Source organism: Malania oleifera, chromosome 8, assembly GCF_029873635.1.
Source record: "Malania oleifera isolate guangnan ecotype guangnan chromosome 8, ASM2987363v1, whole genome shotgun sequence".
Lineage (NCBI taxonomy): Eukaryota > Viridiplantae > Streptophyta > Magnoliopsida > Santalales > Ximeniaceae > Malania > Malania oleifera.
Window position 1 is genome coordinate 50,441,981 of NC_080424.1, and position 10,437 is coordinate 50,452,417.

Genomic DNA, 10,437 nt, shown 5'->3' on the forward strand with positions numbered 1-10,437 from the left:
ATTTGCTCAACTCTTGCTCAGAAATTGTGAATGAAATAAAATTGCAAGAGTTACAAAATGTACTACCTCAAACAAACATCCATTACAAAGATTCTACACTAGGCTTCCTTTGGTTGTGCACAGGTCTATCCGAGTAGGTGACCTTTTGATATTTCCTACTTCTATTGCCAAATCAATCTGATCTTTGCCTTTTGACTAATACTTCAAGTATTCGTCTCTTGAACCTATACTAAATGTTGAGAATGGTGTATTCCCAAAAGGGGGAGGTGAATTGAGTATTTAAAAATTGGGCACCTAGGTTCAACTAATCTTGCAACAGTATTACTCAACCTAGGGTCTGTCTATTCAATTATAAACCCAATCATTCACAATAGTAAAATACAAACATTCATGTGTTGAATTTTAAAATGCGAAAATTAAAAGCATGCACAAGAAATGTTATCGGGGTTCAGCCAACTATGCCTATGTCGCCGCCTTTAGCTCACAAGTCCAAGAATTCCACTATTACTCACTTAACGGGTGGAGCAGCACCGGTTACAACCAGGTCAATTTATGGGGCTGACCTTAACCTACACCTTACCAGGATGGTGCACCTAGCTTTCCTAACCGGGTCTAAGCCAATCCGGGACTATTCAACAGGGCTAGTCTCCCTCTTCATGCCCACGCCTGGAATACAACAAATGTATATTAAATTTTGCGTACATGAAAATATGCTTCTTCAACAAGCAGATATGTACTACAATACGCACAATGCAATCAATCAATCAATCAATGCACCTCAAGAATGTATGAACTATAAGTTCGGTGCTCTACATGTGCAATCAACAATCAGTCTAATGATTAATCTCAAGCAAGCACTAGAGTGTTTAAACAAGCTATTTATTGAAAACCAAGTATACCAATGTCACATCAGTGTTTCAAAGAGGCTAACAATAATATTCAAGCAAACTCAAAAATATTTTCTTCACTATAGCAAGCACAAGAGTTGTTTGAAAACAAGTTTGTAAAATATTTTTTGCACAAAAAATATAGGCCTAAGGAATCTTGCAATATCAATGCAAAGACCCTCAAGCTGCTGAGTTTTCCCACACATGATTTATTTATTAAAATCAATGGGATCAACTCTAGCCTAACTCTCAAGATAAAAATCAAACAATACAAGCTTCAAATGAGAGTTGTGGGCTTTTAGAATGGAGGACAAGCAATCAAGAAACTCTTATAATACTTGGATAATCAAGGAATAAGTGTGTGAGAGTGAATGGGAGTAGTATGAGCCAAATAGGTTTTGGAAATTTTGAGAGAATTTTGGCTTAATGGTTAATCCACCCTTAATTTTGCAAATGAACTTGCATACATAGGCTTAGGCAAAATTATGACCGTTGGGGACTCAATAGGTATTATTAAAAAAGTTTTGAACTTGTTTAAAGAAAATAACTTCATTTAACTACTTTAACCTCGGTAAAAAAATAAACAACCCTAGAGTTTTCAGGTGCCCGACCCAAGGTTCGGGTGCCTGAACAAACACAGTGCAAAATGGTGTTGTTTGAGGTTCGAGTGCTCGAAAATGGGTTCAGTTAGCTGAATGAGGTGATTCCTCAAAAGGTCCACAGTTCGGGGGCCCGGTCCAATATTCGGTTAACCAAACTCACAAGTTCGGTCACCCGAGCCTATTTTGAAAGCTAAGGTTCGGGCACCCAGGTTGGCGAAAAGTAACCTGACATGGGTTTGGTCAACCGAGGAAGATGTTTACAATATCGTTTGGTTTGCCGAACATAGGTCAACATGTTGACCCGTCCACGATTTGGTCGCCCTACCTCTCATCGATTTGGCATTTATGTTCATTTTTACTTTAATTAATCCCCCTAATATGTTAAGTGATTTTGGGGACATCTTATGTGCTAGTGTTGGGACTTAGGGTCTTTCTAAGGTCTTTTGAGGACACCGAAAAAATTTGGCGTCGGTTGATCGAAGGTCAACCGAAGGGTGATCCCCAAGGTCTTTCTAAGGTCTTGAGCTTATAAGTTCCTACATGCATAATGCACATCAATTATTACAGACCATTTCCTATATTATTATTATAGACCCAAGATAAACATAATATAAATTACAAGACAAGATAAATCCTCCCTAGACATGATGGATACGACACTGTGACACTGGCCACAATATATTGCGTATGACATGGCCATGGGATCGATATGCCTTCCTTCCTTGTGCACGTCATGGAAGATAACTTGCGTAGAAAGACTGGATGTCTACCTTATGGTCGCCTTCTTACAACTATCTTCCTCCATTATGATGTACGCTGCGTAGGTGCTAAAGTGGAAAATCCTATATAAGAAGATATATATTCAGAAGTCACCCTATGCTATATTCATTTTGAAATTAGGAATAGCTTCCCAAGAGGGGGGGGGGGTGAATTGGCTTTTAAAAATTTCTTTTAACTTCTTTTAAGAATCCTTAACTTCTTTAAACATTTAACCAATTCTTTAACTTGTTTGTTTAATTTCACCAATCACACAAGAACTTAATTCTTTTGTCCAATCAATAACACAATTAAACAACCAATCAATTAAACACAACCTTCAAACCAAACAATCAATTTAATTGCCAAATACAAGTTAAACATCAAACAACCAAACCAAGACATAAAGTTTTTAGCACTTTGGTAATATAAAATCTTGAGATTGTTTGTTTGTTTATATAAGCCCCGTGATTATGAATTTGAAAACCTTGTGAAGAACGTAATTTAATATTCAACAATCCTTTCACAAACACAATAAAGCTTTTGTAGTAAGCCCTAGATATAAATTTTAATCAAGTCCTGTATATATGGATTTGCTTAATATGATGTTCAATACAACATTCAATCACTCTTTCCAAATATTCAAAACTCAAATAAACTTTCAATTAATTTACTTTTGAGTGTTTAACCAAGAAACATACTCCCGTATGGTTTCCACAAGATATGGTTTCACCAACGTACTCCCTTTCGGTTTCCGCAACCCAAATCAAAATTAATCTTTAAGTTTACTTGATTTCCAAATATGCGTAGTATATTTGATTTTCAATTTAAATCATCCACGCAATTTTAAATATGTACTGAAAATAAAAAATAGGGAAAGAGAGAGTGAGACGGAGATTTTTACGAGGTTCGGCTTATACCCAGCCTACGTCCTTGCCTTTGTAAAACTGCTAAAGGATTCACTAAACCTGTTCCGTTGATGGGTGGAACAAAACCGATTACAACATTCCTTGGTTAAGGCTAGAGTCTGCCTTCTCCAAACGATATTCCCTCATTCGCTCACTCCTTACATAGGCTAAAGTCTGCCTCTCTAAGCAATATCCCCTTACTTAGCCAATGATCCAAACACCTTGGAATGTCAATGAACTACAAGAAACATAAGATAAAATCTGCTTACAAGTATACTCTCTCAAAGAGCAAGTTAGTACAATTTCAGCACTATATATTTAAATGTAAAATATCAATAGGAAATAGAATGAAGCTCAAGTGTAGAATTCACCAATATCTTTCTTAGAAAAGGATTAGCAGTAGGAATTCAAAGGAAGAAGGATCAGCACTTCAGAGTTCTCAACAAAAGAATTTTTCAATAAGTGAGCAAGAGAACTTAGGAAGAACAAGAGTACTTTCAACTCCTCAAAACAGATTTTTCAATTCTTGGGTTTTTATTTGTTTTTCAAAACCATGAATTTATAGGCTTTCAAACTTGAAAAAGTTTCCTTAGAGAATTTCCCTATTATTATAATATTTAAGGTTCAAACGGCTATAATTTAAAACATTAGAATTTTAAAAATTTGCCCGTTGAATAGTGTTTAAATGTCTGACAGCAGTGACCCCATTTCAGTGTTTTGGTCATAACTTTTTTGTATAACTCCAAATTAGGTGTTCTTGATGTTAAAAGAAAGCTAAGAGAAAATCCTACAAGTTTTATGTTTACTACTCTTTAAAATAATAAGTTTTTGATAGAGAAAAATTCACCTCAATTCGGCTATATAAAAACTGACAGCATTTGGGAAAAAACTCTTTTTGGTGCTCTTTATTCCAAAAATGATTCTAACCTTTATAAAATAATTTTTGACCTTATAAAAATATTATTCATATATTTTAAAAAGTATCTAGGTCTAAGAAGTTAACCTAAGAGTTTCAAAATATTTCAAACGATATTTTAAACATTAAAGCACTTACATGAGACTTCTAAAATATTAACATTCTAAGTTCTTGAGTCTTCATGCTTTGTCCTTGGATTAAATCCATCTTTTCTTCAAACTTCCATATTCTTTAAGCTTTCTTACTTTTCCTTTGTTTGGATCTTTTGACTTTAATATGCCTTGACTTTCAACAACTTATTCATGTCCTCATATTCTTCAACAAGTAATTCATGTCTTGGCTCATTTAAGCTTCATTTGATCCTTGTGAGCACTTTGACCTTGCTTCCATCATATTTGATCCTTGTGGGCACTTTGACCTTAATTTCACATATATGAACCCTGAAATATCATTACTCACACAAATACATTAAATTTCACTTGTTTGTTAGCATCAAAAGAAGATAACAAGATTTTAAGCCTTGTAAGGCCAACACATTTTTTCAAGGATGCACAAAGCTCAATATGGATAAAACTACATTAGCAGCAAGCACCCATTATTGAGGAAGAGGAAGTAATGGAAGAGGAGGACGTCGTGGCAGGTGACCCTAATGCATTCATGAACATACCATAGTACCTTGAGCCAACAAATGCGTCCATTATGCAGCGCCTTGATAGGATGGAACTGGAAAATTGTGCTCGGTTCGACTCATTAGACTTCACTATAATGGCTATCCTTTATCGACTCAACCGCAACCCATAGGGTCCTATCGCTTCCTTTTAATGATGGCAAAAGGGGAGAAAAAATGGTATTTTTTTATGGAAACCTTAATGTTGTCTTTGTTGCACTGACTGATATTTAATTTAACACTGGACACCGATTTTATTTATGTTTGACACTTTTATGTTTCTTTTTGTACTAGATTGTGCTGCTTGCATCATTGGTTGATTTGATGCACTAATTTGATCTGTTTAACTTCTGATGAAGTTCTTTTGCTAATGAAAATACTAGTTATTATTGTAGCGACCCGAAAAATTTCGTTCAAAATTTCTCTTATACCACCTGAAATGACCTAAATATTTCATACAGCAGAAGACCTCCATAATAATTACCATAGTACTAAATTATCCCAATACAACAACAATATCATTTCCAATTATAACAATAAAGACTTGAACTCATTTAAAACATAAATAATATAATACAATTCAACACATGACCTTCTATCCCACCCACACTTCACTGTGCTACATTAATCACTGTTATACTCCACATGGCATCTGACAAATATTGGATAATCATGGGGAACACCTCTCAGTAAGACGGAATAGATTATTATTAGTGTGTGGCAACATGGGCTTTAGTGTAGTAAAAACACATCCAATAATTAACTTAACCTTAATTAAGAAATCATGTAAAACTGTACTCACACCTATATATTTAAAAATACTTACTTTCTTCTCAAAACTATATCTATAACTATAACTGTTATTCGTCCTAGCCACAGAAGTATATAGTCTAGAGGGGGGGTGAATAGACTCTTTTTGTGGAATGCATACTTCTCTACAAAATAAAAAATATTGGCAAGATACAAGAAATTATATCACAATATAAGTAAATGTAAATCATGCACAAGACAAATAAAATGTAGAGAAGGGTAGAGAAAATTAACACCAGTGTTTTTACGTGGTTCGGCACCAAGCCTACGTCCACGCCTTGGGACCAACCCAGGGATTCCACAATCCACTAAGGAACTCCTTCACCGATGGAGAAGCCTTACAACTTGGGATCAAATCCCTACCACACTCACAAAGAGCCTTCACTTGGGAATAAATCCCTAGCCGTTCACAAAGAGCCTCGTCGGTTCATAAAGAACCTTCACCAAATGGTTCACAAAGAACCTTTACAAGAAGATGATGTAAATGCAATATGATGCTCCTTAAATGAGCAAATATTAAATACAAAGAAAACCTCACACTATCTCTTAAGTATTGAATCAAACAAAGCTAAAGAGCAAGAGAGAATGAGCACTTGTGAATGAAGAACAACAATGCAAAGTGCTAGGTGCTTAGGTTTTGGTATAAAAATATGTTTTTCACTAAGAATGATCAAAAGCCTTCAAAACCACGCTAATACAAGTCTAATAGCTTGTATTTATAGCCCAAAATCCAAAGGAGCCGTTAACTAGTCATTGGAGGGAAGAAAAGATATTTTATTTGATAAACCAACCGTTTTCCACCCGTTAGCGTCATTCTGCCCATTGGACTCGTCGACAAGTCCTCTGCTCTCATCGACTAATCACACACTGCAACTTGTCGAAAAATCCCTTGTGTTCATTGATGAGTGCCTTGAATTAGAAAACATCATCAATATGAAAATTTTGGCATTTTGTCTTAGATTTCCAGGGACACCAAGATCGTCCTCTTTGGACTTTTCTAGCAAAAGTTATACCCAAAATACCGAAAGGTATTCAGAACTCAAGGCTGCACTACGGTAGTAACTATTGCTTCTTTTTTTTTCCTTATCAAAAGGCATTTTAATGACTCAAAACATTCTTGGAACAAAGTATATGAAATATATTAAGTCTAATGAAGATTAAAACTTGTCTAAATGAGTTTCCTTTTGAATATAAGTTATCTTGATTAATAAAACACGTTTGAAAACCCATTTGGATATCTTATATGCTTAGTTTGTCCTTTTATAATTATACTTGACTTTATTTGACCCTTTAGGACATAAAACTTGTTTTAACACAATCGGGACTAAGTATAAAAATGTTCTTAAAACTAAGATGTTAAAAACTTGTCCCTTTGAAAGCATATTTGATTTTTAGGATTCATTTGACAAACTCTTGTTTTAACTTAGAAAACTATGAATATTGAGTTTGTGACTTTAGTACAATCCTATATAGTCATATGTCCTAGCATGTATGCATTTGCTCAACTCTTGCTCAGAAATTATGCAAGAAATGCACTCACAAGAGTTACAAAACATACTACCTCACACGACCCTTATTACAAATAATTTTACAATTAAGCTTCCTTTAGTTGTGCTTGGGTCCTTCCGAGTACGTGTCCATTTGATTTTTTCTTCTTGACGTCTACTCGGTCCAATCATTGCATTCAATCCAATAATTCATGTATGAGTAGTTGTATTAAGCATGATCTACGAAGATAGGAAAACACTAGGAACAATGTATAGGTTAATATCATCAAAACACATTAAAATATGATGGTGTGGCCACTAAGGCTAACAGTAACTGTAAGTACAATTTGCCTACCTAGCTAGTCCAAACTCTAGGGGGTAACTCTACTCTTCACTAGCCAAATCGACTATATACCACCAACACTTTCACAATAGTGTGGCTACACTAGTATCTATGAAGCTATGGTACCGAGCTTAACTCTGGTCGGTCAGGGTTCTTAAAACAATATCATGCGATTTATAAAAATAATACCGCAACAAGAACTCATTTTTACAATTTGGTATAAAACTGTTATACTATAATTATGTATATATAACACTATTATTTTGTAACTCTGTATAAAACACTATCATCCTGTGCTTCTATATAGAACACTTTCATATTGCAATTTTGTATAAAATACTATCGTACTGTAGTTCTGTGTAGAACACTCTCACACTATAACTCTGTATAAAACTCCATCATATCATAACTCTATATAAAACATTATTATACCATTACTCTGTATTAAACACTGTCATATTATTATTCTATATTAATCTAATGCCACACAATTTGAGTAATAATTTATTATATAATAACTGCTTGGGAAAAATATATTGTTGCTGAAAACAAGGGTAGGATCAATTTCACCTATTTAATTTAATTCCATTATATTCCAAGAAAACCCGATATACCCAAATCCTTACAGTTTTATTTAATTCCAAAATATTCCCCAAAATCTGATACAATCAAATCTGTTGACCTTATAGGTCAGATCCCATTTTGATTATGACAAATACCTTGGTACTTAATGTTTAATGAGTTTGTGTGTAGGATCAATTGGAGGGACGATCACCTTCTAGTCCTCCATTATTTTGCGGTGTAAATTACACCAAGTGGAAAATTCGAATGAGCATATTTATTAAATCTGTTAATTGGAGGATCTAGCAGGTGATTGATAAAAGAATTTGCATACCTGTAGTTGAAAATGATAATAATGTTATGCATGCAAAATCACATGCCATGGACTTATTATATTGCTCTTTAGATTCTGATATCTTGCTTGAGTTTGTGGCCTATAAAAGTGCACAGGAAATCTGGTTTAAGCTCGATAGGAAGTATGGAGTGACCTAGGAAATGAAGACTACCACTCCAAATGTTACATGCCACAATCATGATCAAATAACATTGGTAGATGATGAGGTATATGATTCTGACTCTTCCTCATTCACTGATTTGTGCAATGAAGTATGTGATGATTCGTACGCTAAATCATCAGCTACCTGTAATGACTGCTTTTACAAAAATGCATGTATTAATTCATGTCATGTGTACCATGATGATTCTCGTGCCAAAATATGTGACAATCTATATGATGAACCATTTATTGCTTTTGATAATGATACTGTTTATAATGCATGCTTTGATTCATTTGAGTGTTATTATGATTTATCCAATGTTGAATCATGTAATAAATCCTATGATAGTAGCATGCCTTTTGACAAGGAACTAGAAAGTGCTTTATTGAAAATGAATAAGCTTCTAGCTAAGGTATCTAAACAGAAAATATCTTTGAAAATGAAAATAGAAGGTTGGCAAAAGAATTAAAAGATCTAAGAAAATATCATGCCACCATAGAGAAGAAAAAGATACGTTGATTTCAATTCCATAATCAGTAAATCCCAACCTAGGGTCTGTCTAAGCACATACCAAAATCCCAACAGAATGATACTGAGCAGATATATAAAATAGATGCAACAGACTCACTATTTTCAAATCATTCACAGTATTTAAAGCATGCACGCCATTCATATAACTATTCAAATATAAACATACATGTGCATAAATTAAATTGTAGAAATATAAAGAGTATAAGGAAAGAAATTTCAGGTCAAAATTGTCTTGGTCGACCAACCATAGGACGCTGAAATGTCATTTTAGGTTTTGGTAGACCATCCCTTACTCCGGTCGACCGAACATGAGCTTTTTGTGATGAATATGAAATGTCGGCCGACCGACCTTGTCCCTGGTCGACCGAACTTCATGAGTCTATATATATTTCCCACATGAAAAAGCTCATTTTCACTGAAAAAATTCAGAGCTCCTCCACTCATTCCTTTAATATTACTTTATATTCTCAATCCAGTACCAAAACCACTTCCATTAGCATCCATGGCACAACCAAATGAGCGTATTGATGCTCAGGATGTCGCCTACACCAAGGACAACTAGTTTTTGTCAAAGCGTGCCAAGATCAGATATATGAGGGAGTTTCACCCTAAGGAAGTTATACTGGGTAAGATTCTTGATCTTTAGTTTACGGAAGAACATTTTAGGGTCATTATGGACATGTTTCAATATCAGGGGTGGAAATCTTTTATCACATATCAGCCTACCGGGCACTATCCCACATATATTAGGTTATTGTACACCAACTTAGGCTAAGATGAGAATGAATATTATTCTAAGGTTTTTCCGTTTGACATTAGATTTGACACTGAATATTTGTTAGATATTCTGGATATAGGTTGAGGTGATTTTGAGTGCCCTGACTCAGTGACCTCCTGGATAAATGAACCGGAGTTTACTATTGGGACTTTTGCAAACCTGACTATGACTGCTGTTAGTCCCAATCACCCATCGAACTACGGATCCTTTACCTTGGAGGCCAAGATAGTTCACCACCTGATCACATACAATATCCCGCCTAAGGCAAGATCTAGGGTGCATGTTTCTTTCCTCGACTGTTTTGTTATGTGGTGTCTATTTGCGAGAAAGAAACTTGATCTGCCCAGTTTGATGATACGTTGGATGATGGATAATATGATTGGGTGAAGGATTATTATGCCATATGGGGGAATTCTGAACAGGCTATTCCTTGCAATGGGAGTCACCTGATCAAATGTGGTCATGGTAAAGAGAAGGAGGGGTATAGATATGTTCTTTTCAGTTACCCTGAGGTTGATGGGGTATGAGCTGGTTGGCAACATGTGGTTGCCCACAGGTGGTAGGGGAGTAGCAGCTCAGGAGGAAGCCCCACGGGAAATGCCACCACAACCTGCCTAGCTGACTAATGCTAATCTGATGGCTACTATCACCGGTTTTACGGACTCATTTGCATAGTACAGAGATTCAAAGCATC